The following is a 12,677-nucleotide window of genomic DNA, read 5'->3' as shown; positions in this document are numbered from 1 at the left end:
TGAACAAAAGTCGCTCCACCACCTTTCAGGCATTCCACAGGACACCCATCCATACCTGCAGCTTTCCCTGTTTTCATCTCCTTTACTGCCTCGTGCACTTCCTCCTTCGTGATCAAAGAATCATTCAACTCTCCCAACACACTTATTCCCTGCACCCTTCGATCCACCACTATCTCAGCCTCCCTTTCCTCCTCTGTGTTTAACAATGTTTCAAAATACTCCGTGCATCTCTTCCTTACTGCATCCATCTCAAGTAACCCCTTAACTGCGGTGATGTCGGAATCGCACCATGCCCGTCCCGTGGCGATAATATTGCTCCTACTGACTTTTTAAAAATATTTGACAAAAATCAGTTATTAGTTCTAGAATATTATAATTAAATATTCACATGGCACATACCTTCAGCTTTCTTCTGGGATGTTTGTTGAGCCTTCGTCGACTACCATAGGACTTGTGCAGACTTCTGAAGTTCGGTAACAATGTCTTCACTTTACACTTCCCAGTACCCCGTAGTATGGTTACCACTGTCTGATATTATCACTAGAAACACTATTCTATGAATTTCAAATAGTTTGGAATCCATATTAAAAAAAAAAAAAAATTAAAGCCATGTAAATTACTACCGCGTACGAACTTTCCACCCGTGTTTGTTCCCCGCTGGTATTCTGAGGCGGAGCTGTCATTTATTATTCAAGAACACACTCCTTTCCCAAATACCTTCCCATGCTTCACTAAGGGTTCCTTTCCCTTGGAGCCAGGACTTACCTGGGACACAGAAGCACTCGTACTAGGGGTTTCCGTCACTGATTCCTCCACTGCCTCATCCCACGAGTCACCAGAAAGATCGTAGTCACTGTCCATCATAATCATTGATAAATTAGCCAGTTCACGTTCCAGGACAGAGTCACTTAGCCCTTTACCCCTTCCCACACTAGGTTTAGTAGGGGTAGAAGTCACAGGGCCCTTTGCATTGGGCTCATAAGTGGCAGAAGTGGACAGGCACAAATCAGACATGGTTTCATCTTGAAAGACAACAGTAAACTGAATGATGTGGTGCATATGGGCAGGGAAAGGTTGACAATGTCAGTGTGGTGACAGCTGCTAATTTATATGCTATGAAATGATTGGCAGGAAATACGTTATAAATTAGGTAGTTCCAGGTGAATGTAAATATCACTTAGGCTTCTTCCTTCCTTTCTTATATATATTTTTATTACAAGAATAGGTCATACGGCATATTTCAAGGAGAAATAAACTGGGAAAATTAGCAAACGAGTGCATATGGGATGTTGCCAGGTGATAATTAGCCCATTCGAGATGGATGGTAGTATCAATTACCTTTTCTCTTTTATATATGTATAAGAATAGGGCATAGGGCACATTTCAATGGATAAAATGAGTGGAAAAATCCGTCCAGGACTTGCATAGCGAGGCATGGCTGGGCAGGTGGGAGGAGAGAGTAATGGAGGGGAGGTGAGGAGGGGAGTCAATGACAGGGGAAAAATGGCTAAATTGTTAACAATGGATGGAAGCACAGGTCACATTAGCAGCGCTGACTGTAGCTGGACACTGGTAATACTGATAGATGATACAAGCCACCACCTGAAAGCCCGGGCGAATTCTAAAGAACACGGAATCACAAAAGTGACGCTGTGCGGTATGATCCCTTGCGCCCGAGTGTCAAACAAGTGACGCCCCGCAGTTAAAGGGTTATCATCCTTCTGTCCTCTGCTTTTACTCGCTTTTCCTTCCCAGACTCTCCCTTTCGCACCCTTTTCACCTCCTTCCAAAACATTTTCTTATTCTGTTGAAAATTCTCAGTCCACCGCCTACCCCACTTCTCGTCTGCTGCCACTTTAGCATCACGCACAGCCCTTCTCACCCTATTCCTCTTTTCCTTATACTCGTACCTTTCATATGACACCTCATCCTTCCTCTGCAGCCACACTTCATATGCACGTCTCTTCTCAGCCACAGCCATACTTACTTCCTCGCACCACCATTCGCTTCCTTTTCTTACACCGCCACCCACACGTCTCACAGCACACACCTCTTCTGCATGCCTCACCACAGCACTCTTAAATAACTGCCATTCCTCCTCCACACTGCCATTATCCCAATCTTTCACTGGGTTCCACTCATCTTTCAATTTCTCCTGATACTCTATCTTTTTCTCTCTTTTATTCAAGTCACTCACTTTCAAAACCTCCCTGCCACACCTAACCATCCTAGCTCTCACCCATCTCTTGCCTACTCTTAACTTTCCCTCCACCAGGTAGTGGTCAGATATACCTCCACCCTCCCCTCTCAGAACTCTCACATCCAACAATCTTCCTATTATATTCCTGGATACAACCACATAGTCCATCAATGCTCTATCAACAACCCTTCCACCCTCCTGTCTCATCCATGTATAAATATCTTTCTTCTCAAACAAGGTATTTCCAATCACCATCTCTCACTCAGTGCACATCCCTATCTTTCGTTCCCCATTTTCATTTCTTCCAGGCACACCATGCACACCAACTACACCTTCAACTGCTACATTTCCACTCTAGCATTCAGATCTCCCATCATTGCCACATTCACATTTGCTCCAAAACTCTGCAGACATTCATCAACATCATTCCAAAAAGATTCCCACTCATCTTCATCCCTTTCACTACCAGGCCCATATGCATTCACAAACACCCACAACTCACGTTCAAATTTCGCTTTCACCCACATCAGTCTCGATGACACCTCCTTCCATTCAGTCACACACTGCTGTACTTCCGGACTCACTAACAAAGCCACACCATCTCTTGCCCTTACTCTAGCAACACATGACAATCTTCCATTCACACTTCCAAACTCAGACTCAGCTTTCCCTTTCATCTTCGTTTCACTCAAAGCTAACACATCCAACTTTCTTCTCACAAACATTCTCCCAGTCTCTTCCCTTTTAGCCTCATTGTACTATATCCACGCACATTCATAGACCCAATCTTCAGGGTACGGGGATAATTCAAGTCCCCATCCCTTTCTATGGCCAGTCTCTTTTTAGGAACTAAAAAACAAAGGTGAGGGTCCCTAGTCCCCTCACCCCGCCCCTTTTAGTCGCCTTTTACGACCCGCAGGGAATACTGTGGCAGTATCCTTCCTAACACAACCTGGCCACAGAGTAGTAGTACCACCCCTCAGTGCGGCCAGATTGTGTTCCCCGCACCACAGGGGGGGGACACGATCTTAATCAGAATACATCCGTGATTATTCCTTCCCAATGGACTTATTTTTATATTATCCACCAAACTCTCATCATCAGTAAATATAGGATCTAAAATGCTTCTTCGTACATTACCTCTAAATCTTGTTATATCCTGAATAAGCTGTGTAAAGTAGCAGTCCCTTACTTTTTCAACTAGTTCATGATAAAAGGCTTCAATTAACTTATATAGCAGAATTCTCCTGATTCATTCCTAGCACATTAAAATATCCTATCAAAACTTTGTTTCTTGCATCTTTATAGTTGCTGATTTCATGCATAAGCTCCAGAAGATTACCATTGTTCACTGTGTCACTATTTGGGCTTCTATATATTAATACAATAAGCATATCACCATTGTCGCTTATTTTAACAGCATTATATTCACAAAAACTTTTCTCAGACACAACAGAGGCATAAAAGATTTCTTGTTGTACTTTGAATAGCAGCTCTCTTCCTTCATCACTCCGTGAAAGATTTTTATCAAGCATATCATATCCTTCTATGTGAAATTCTACTAATAATCTCTCAACTCTAAAATTCTTAGGTTTTACCTCCTGAAAGGGAATCACATGTGGAGAAGAATCCAAATCCATAATCCAAGTTTTTAGTTCATTTCGCTTATCTGCAGAAAGTATATCTACATTACTAAACATAACTGTGATATTATTACATCTAGTGACATTATTACTTCCATTTCTTACTGACTGTTGATTCCTTCTTTGCTCTCCCGATCCTGAGATGCCTCGCCCGATACCCTCCTCCTCCTCACCTTCAAGATGTAGCTGTTCCATGGATCTCTTCGAACTACATAAAAATTTCCCGAATTCCTTTCCACCTCATTCTTATCCCTTGCTTCCTTTCTTAGATTTGCATCAATCTTTGATCTTTCGTCATGTCATGAGTAATGCTCACTCTCCGATACACTGAATTCGTGGCAGTTTTCAACTTATATGCCCTTGAAGTATTCTATTTTTTAGGCCTCTCTGAACAGTCACAAGCATGGGCCTAGGTTTTTTTCTCTTCTCCCATCACATTGGGTTCAACGTATCACCCAATCCTTATTTCAATGATGTCACTCTCAAAACATAACAAATTCATTTCCTCACATATTTCAATAAATACCATCTTATCATGCTCAATTTTCTCGCTTCTTATTTGTAAGTTCATACCTTCCTTCACATGCTCTGGTACATTGAACAATACTATATTATTCACTCAATCCATCTTATTCTGAACCACGTGATTACATCTTTTCCGGCTTCCAGGGGTTGTGCTTGATGAACACTTAATTTCTTTGCTTCCTCCTGTGCCACATCTCTACAGGTGCGAGACAAAACATTCTTAACATCTGCTAGTTCACTCTTAATACCTTCTTTCACTTCATGACTCATTTCTTCCTTAACTTCATTAAGTATTTTTCCTTTGATGGATTCCACCTGGTTAGCAACTTCTTGGCGAATACTGACACTGATATTAACCATCCGAGGATATTGAAAGAAGAAGCAGAGGTTTTGGCATTACCACTTACTATACTGTTTAATTATTCTCTGGCTACTGGACAAATACCAGAGGATTGGAAAAATGCCCATATTACAGCTGTACATAAAAAAGGTGATCCCGATAATTATAGACCAGTGAGCTTGACTAGCGTTGTTTGTAAAATCCTGAAAGCCATAATTAGGGAGGCTATAACTGAACGTATGAAAGCCAATATCCTATTCAGTACCAAGCAGTATGGATTTATATCTGGGCATTCTACTGTTCTATAGCTGATAAGAATAGTAGATGATGGACACAGGCATTAGACCAGAACAAGGCTATTGATGTGGTATACTGCGATTTATGCAAGACTTTTGATCAGGTTTCACATAGGAGATTAATGAGCAAGTTAACTAGCTATGGCACTGAAGTACAATTAAGGACGTGGATTGGAAATTTCTTAACAGGGAGGAAGCAGAGGGTAACAGTTAATGGAGAAGAGTCACCTTGGATGAGAGTTAAAAGTGGCATTCCCTAAGGATCAGTACTGGGTCCTCTGCTTTTTGTTCTATATATTAATGATTTCCCAGAATGTGCAACCCACGGCAGTAACATATACCTGTATGATGATGATGACAAAACATTCAGAATCATTGACAACATAGAGGATTGCCAAAACTTGCAGAAGGACCTAACAAATATGCATCAATGGACTGAGAAATGGATACTAAGCTTCCATCCAGATAAGTGCAAGTCAGTGCGAGTTGGTAACACGAATGATGAGGATTACACAAACAGGACTGATAATGAACTAAGGAGAACTACAGTGGAGAAAGATATAGTAGTAATTGACAATAAGCTGAAACTTTCAGACCGTATAATAGAGAAAATCAACAAGGCTAATAAGATTATGGGTCTTCTGCGACGATCCTTTTCAGCTCTGGATCCCGTAAACTTTAGAAATTTATATGTGACACTGGTAAGACCACATCTAGAGTACGCGAATCAGTTTTGGAAGACATATCTTACGAAAGACATAGAATCGATAGAAAGGGTACAGAGATGAGCAACACGGTTAATACCAGGATTTAAGGATCTACCTTATGAGGAATGATTAAGGAAACTGGAATTGCCAACTTTGGCTTACAGAAGAGCAAGAGGTGATTTAATTGAGGCTTTTATGATCATGAAGGGTATATATGATGAAGAATGTAGTGAAGGTCTGTTTACCATGAGAAGCGATAGAACAACTACAAGAGGACATGAGTGGAGGGTGGACAAAAGGAGAGGTAGGACAAACCTCGGGATGAGTTCCTCTGCGAGTGTAACTTGCAATACTTTGGTGATAGAAACTCCGTGTACAAACAGCTAGATAGGGAGTTTATTACAAGCTCACAGTAAAATAGTCTGCCCGTCTTGGCTGCCTGCTAAGAACTGATGCAATAACGCCTTCTTCCCAGGCTTCAGGTCCTGGGAAAGTGTGCTAGGTCAGCAATTTTAGTGGGGGCATGTATGCATTGGGGGGGGGGAAATATATACATTGGGGGTAGACATATTGTGGAGGGGGTACACTACTCCCCCGGGTAGCTGAGATGGTGTCTCCTGACACCAGGAGTTAAATGGTGGTCGAGTATAGTATTAAGGGAAGGGCGGGGAGGTTCGTACAAGGGATAAGTATGATACAGGGGCAGTAGGGGAGACATGGCCATGTTGAGGGGAGGGAATTAGAAGGATATATACATATAAGATATACACGGATTAATAGGTACGAGTCCAGTAAGGGTCGAAGGTAGACATAGACATAATGGGAATTACACAATAATAGTTTGATACATGATAAACAAGGAGTAGATATGAGAGTTCCATTGTTCTTCATTCTTTTTTTTTTCTTGTGTATTTTCTGGAGGATACACTGTCACACATTAATGCATTAAAGAAATACCATCATTTTCTAGTAGGCAGAGTGCTGTTCACACAGTTTGGTTAATTGTCAGATGGCATTGGTAGTCACTGAATGTGAGGGCACTAAGTACGGGGAGTTTCTACGACGTGTGTAGGGCGTACTATGCCTGCAGCGACTCTGATTTCCTGGAGTCGATGTTCCATTTTTCTGACACAACAATGCACTGCACATATGATGAGTAGAAAACCTATGAAAACGATAACCACAGGGGGAAACACAACTGTTGGATGAACCCATGAATGGCTGAAGGCCAGAGAAAATTGATCCATAATGAAATCACTGTCATTGAGGAAGGTTAGCATGCGCAAGTTAGGGGAGGTGAAGGTAATGTTGGCAGATGGTAGGGTTGAAGGCATGTCGAGTGGTTGAAAGACGTCATAGGAGTGTTTACGGACAGGATAGCGAGTGGCGTAAGTGATGACGGACTCTGATTTGACGATACAATAGTCAGGTGCTTTGTAGAGACCACTAGCGGGGACGGATCGAACCGAAAAACGAGGACACATGATTGTGACAGAGATGGGAACAGCAAAGAAGAAGTACTGGACATGGTTGAGGTGAGCATGGTGGACCGAGAGGTCAAGAGCTGGGACAAAAGAACAGGCCGAGTAGATGGAATGGTTGCGAACTAAAGCAGACTCACGGGGTGTAGCACTACTAGGGAAGATAGCGAAAAGGTGGGCAGCACAGAGACGAGAGGTCGGAGTAAGGAAGGAACATTGCTGGAGGTCTGTGGAAGAAAGGAAGGCAACGGAAAGATGATCATGGGAGAGGAGGAAATATTCTGAAGGAACAGATACCTGTAACAAGGAGTTGTTGAGGCGGAAAGGGAAGGGAATGATGCGGAAAAGGTTAAAGGTTATGGCAGAACGGAGCAGAATATGGACGACGACGTCTGTGGTGAGAAGAGTGGCTTCGAGAACAGGATAATAATATTCAAGGGAGGAGTAGGGGAGGACTGGGGAGAGACCGAAGGTGGAGTGAGCCCATTCCAGGACAGAACGGAGAGTTGAGACAGGGACTAAGGCAGCAGTGACACGTCCATTGATAGCATCGACCAGGATACGAACCAAGGTAGAGACTTGAGACAGGAAAGACTAGTTGGAGATTACCCATGTTGAGTTTGAGGTAGAAGAACTGAGAGATAACGTTGAGACCTGAAAGGTGACGTTGTAAGATATCGGTGAAATTGTTTAGAGTGGACGTGACTTCATTGAGTTGGGTCGTGAGCTTCTGTAACATAGTGTGTTGGATTTTAATGACTCGGCATTGTGATTCTAGGGCTGAAGCTAAATGAGTGAGATTAGATTTGAAGCCAGATATGTCACGGTCTGTAGCAACGCCAAACAAGCCACTTAGGATCTCACCGCCAAAGTCGAAGAGACCTCGTTTCACACGAGAACGACCAACGGGTGTCGGAATGGAAAATGTGTCATTGAGCTCAGTGAATCTGTTACTTATGTATTGCAATTGCCAGGAGAGGGGGAGGAAAAGGTTATAGAGATACTCATTAGGGTTGTGTGCCCCCATGAGGGCCGTGAGATGGGTCCTGATTCCACGGAGCTGGTGTGCGTAGGCAGGTAGGGCAATGGCTACGTCGGCCAGGGGTGCAAGATTGTAGCGCAAGGAGGCTACGTCCTCGATAAGCATTACCTCACCTCCCGAGCTGACCAAGGCCCCGGGACGTACTCCACTATCGTCCTGACCTGATCCAGACCCCAGGAGGGTCAGCACTCCCAGCAGGGAGATCGCTAACATCGTACCTAGAAAAGCAGGGTAGAGTTAATGGGGGAGGTCGTGAAGAGGTTGATGGGCAGAGCGCAGTTTGGACCGATATTGAGTGGTTGATGAATGAGCAGGTGGAGGTGGAGAGGAAGGAGACTGAGGGATAGGTGGAGACAAGGTAGACTGAGGGATGTGAGGAGGGGAAGAGGGGGGGCAGGAGGTTGTGTAAGTGACTCTTCGAACACGAGGCCACGGGGTGCTCGCTTTAAGTCATCTATGTGGACCCATCTGGTGTCCCTAGTGGACAGGTCCTGGAGGTGAAATTTGTCGCCTTGTTGAGTGAGGACGCTGTGGGGCCCTGTAAATTTGTCATCCAGCTTAGAGGAATGCGTATGAGAATGAGCAAAGACAAGATCGCCTACACTGATAGTGATAGGAGAGGCAGACTTATGTTGGCGCTGCAGCATGTCCTCCTGAGAGGAAGCCAAAGTGGATTGGACATACTGGTGGATCGTCTGGAAGTTGGCCAATTTTAGTTTAACATAATCATCCATGTTGTAGATGGGTTCTGGCTTTGAGGATAAGAGAGAGTATGGGAGGTCCTTGTCAAAACCAAAGAGGATGAAGAAGGGAGATTCAGCAATGAATGCATTGCTGGAGCTATTGATTGAGGATGCCACTTGGGGAATCCAGTCATCCCAGGACGAACTATGGGAGCCTAGATGTCTAAGGCACTCTAAGATTTTTCGGTTGTGGCGTTCTACAAGGCCATTGGAAGCCGGATGGTTAGGCATGACATTGCACTTACTGATATGAAAGTGGTGACAGATCTCATCGAGAAGGCTATTGTTGAACTCTGTACCGTTGTCAGTAAGAATGGTATGAGGGGTACTGAACGGGCAAATTACGTGATCTACAAGGCACGTGCAACGCTCTTCGCGGTCTTGTCGGAGAGGGGTACAAGGACACAGTAGCGGGAGAAGTGGTCGACCACTACGAACAAGTACTCAGCGCCAGATTCTGTGAGAGGTAGTTTTAAGAGATCGATTGAGACAGTTTCCCATGGTCGTGATGGGATTGGGTATTGTAAGAGAGGTGCTGGTAAGCCGGTTGATCCTTTGTGGCGGTGGCAGGAGAGGCAAGAGTCACAGTGGGCATTAATATCGCGGCGCATGGTTGGCCAATAGTATTTGAGATGTGCTTGGCGCAAGCATCGGTCTTTACCTGGATAGGAAGCTTGAGGAGTATTATGAACAATATGAAGAACCCTTGGTATCAGGGCAGTGAGGACAACAAGTTGGCGTACTTCGCGATTGGGCATATCTTTGCCTGTTAGCAGTGTTTTCCTGTACAAGAGATCATCATCTAGCATGAACTCATCTAGTGATACTGGCAGAGTAGGTAAGGTCGAGGCATCGCCAGATTCTAGGAAATAAATGACTTTGGACCACATGGGGTCTTGGCGCTTAAAGTTTCGAACAATTTCTGACGTTAGTGTAGTGTTTTCAGTTACTTCAGGCTGCAGTGATGATATAGCTGCTGCTACGTGACGGGAGAGTGCGTCTGCGACTACATTCAACTTGCCTGGTACACATTGAAAAGTGGGATTAAAGTCCTGGATGATGACAGACCATCTAGCTAGCCTACCTGTTAGGTTGCGATTCTTGAACAAATCACATAGTGGAAGGTGGTCTGTTTGGATATGCACTGGATAATCATAGACTATATCTCTGAAATGTTTCAAGGACCAGACTACCACTAGCGCTTCGAGATCTGTGACACTGTAGTTACGTTCAGCGGTTGTAAGGGTGCGACTAGCATACGCTATTACACGCTTCCTTGATGCTTCATCGAGTTGCATCAAAACGGCACCAAGTCCAGTGCCTGAGGCGTCTGTGCAGAGAAGGAAGGGTGTGGCATAATCAGGGAAGGCTAGAACAGGGGCATTTACAAGAGCTGTCCTTAGCTTTTGGAAAGCCTGTGACTGGTCGTTAGTCCAAACAAAGGGCACATTCTGCTTGAGTAAGTGGGTCAGAGGAGCAGCGATCTTTGCATAATCCCGTATGAATCGACGATAATAGCCATTGAGGCCCAGGAAACTTCGTACAGCTTCGGTAGTGGTAGGTTCTAGGAAGTTAATGATCGCCTTAGTTTTATCCTCATTAGTATGAATGCCTTGTGCATCTACGACATGGCCTAGGAATTTGATTTTCTTTCACAGGAAGTCACATTTACTGAGATTGATTTTCAGGCCTGCGAGCTGGAGGCGTTCAAAGACTTGCTGGAGTTTGGTAAAATGATCGGGGATGGATTTACTCACAAAAATGATATCATCTAGGTAAGCAAAAAGAGAGTGTCCCATCATACCGCTGAAGACTGAATGGATAAGTCGCATGAACACGGAAGGAGCATTTCTCAGACCAAAAGAGAGTCTCTTAAACTGAAAATGTCCGGAAGGGGTGCTAAAGGCTGTAACTGGGTGAGAGGACTCTTCCATTTCGACCTGCCAGTACCCGCTGAGGAGGTCTAAAGATGAAAAGACTACGTTATTTTCACCAAGGGATTCTAGCAAATCAGTGAGGACGGGTAACGGGAAACGGTCTGGAACGGTGACAGAATTGACCTTATGATAGTCGACTACTGGTCTAAGGTTGCCGTCCTTCTTTGGTACTAAGAAAAGTGAGCTATTCCATGGACTGACGGAGGGTTCAATAATGTCTTGGTCTAACATGTTCTGTATCATTTGATCTGTCTGCTTTCTCTGGCTGTGAGGAAATCGATACACTGGTATGTAAATCGGCTGAGTTCCTGGTAGTAATTCAATCGTATGTTTGACAAGGTCTGTTCTACCCATCGGTTCACTGGGTAAGGCAACCACGTTTCTGTATGAGGTCAGAAGGTCGAGGAGATGAGGCGTATTTTCTGGAAAATCTGTGCAAGTGAGATGTGAGAGCATATCAGGTGAATATGTCGGCGCAGATCCCGTAGAGTTGATAGTACATACACCGGTTGGCGTACTATCATCAGTCTGAATAGTAGGAATTGAGGAATCCTGGCACACCTCTACGGCCGCTGGGTATACTAGGAAGTCTTCAATCTTTACACCACTTTTAAGTTTTAGTGGAGCATTTGTGACATTGAGCAAGTACAGGTAGCATAAACTGTCCTCAAAGACTGTACACCACACTGACTCATAAGGCAAGCCATTCACACAACATGTCTCAGGTAGTGTTAGTACATCCACTCCTTCTTTCACACCGGCAACACAAACAGAGACTTTCGTGAACTCATGCGGTATCAAAATTGTGCACGTATTCGTTACTGCACGTTTCGTCTCTGCATGTTGGAGAAGATCATTCAGACTGTGTGAGGTAGGTAACTGAGACATGTCTGAGTCAGCGATAGTGTTGTCAGGAGAGGAGGTAAGAGCCATGTTCGAAGGCTGAGATGATGTAGCAGTAGACATTGAGGAATTTATGTCCTTGCTCGCAGTCAGTAAAGGAATGATCTCTGTATTCTCAGATGATGATAGGGGTGGTTTGGGCTGGGTTGGACCTTTCGGTAGTGATAGGGACAGAGGTAATTGAAGGGCTGATTTGATCGTAAGAACAGGACGGGGACATTCCATAGTGTAAACTGGGAATCCAGAAATGTCTATACTACCACAAGCAGGTAATAATGCAATGGAGTGTTGTGCCATGGTGGAGAAACCAATAAGGGCATCTGCAGGATACTGCAAGTCATTAGTGACATGAAATTCAATTGGGATAGGGGGCAAATCTCTGTGGAGTTTGACTTCAAGGGTGACTTTTCCCTTAACCTTAAACTCTGAGCCTTTGACACCACATAGGCGAATGTCTGGGGGTTCTAGGAAACTGACGTGGTTGTGATGTCGATGAATAATTTGTAAGGAATTTTCGGAGATGAGATTTACTATAGATCCTGTGTCCAAGAAGAATGACGTTGGTATGTCATGACTGCTTCTGAGAATGACTAAACCCGAGGATGTTATGGGACCTACATGGCAGATGGGGAGTTGGGTGTCTGGTTCTACGTGATATTGGTCCGATACGGGCGCGGCGCTTCCCCCGACTGTTGGCGGTTAAGGTAACGACATTCCTCAGTGGTGTGAGTCGTGCTTGATTTGTGGTATTTGCAGTGTGGATGACGTGAGCGGGAAGGCGTATGCTGTCTGGTTTGGGAGTGAGGACGTCTGTATGTACGGTCGCAACTGGATGCTCGATGTCCAGGATGACCACAGTA

Source organism: Coenobita brevimanus, chromosome 60 (genome assembly GCF_032717465.1).
Source record: "Coenobita brevimanus isolate Jiangsu-jjx chromosome 60, ASM3271746v2, whole genome shotgun sequence".
NCBI lineage: Eukaryota > Metazoa > Arthropoda > Malacostraca > Decapoda > Coenobitidae > Coenobita > Coenobita brevimanus.
The sequence above is the reverse complement of the archived record's forward strand: the minus strand, read 5'-3'. Positions refer to the sequence as shown.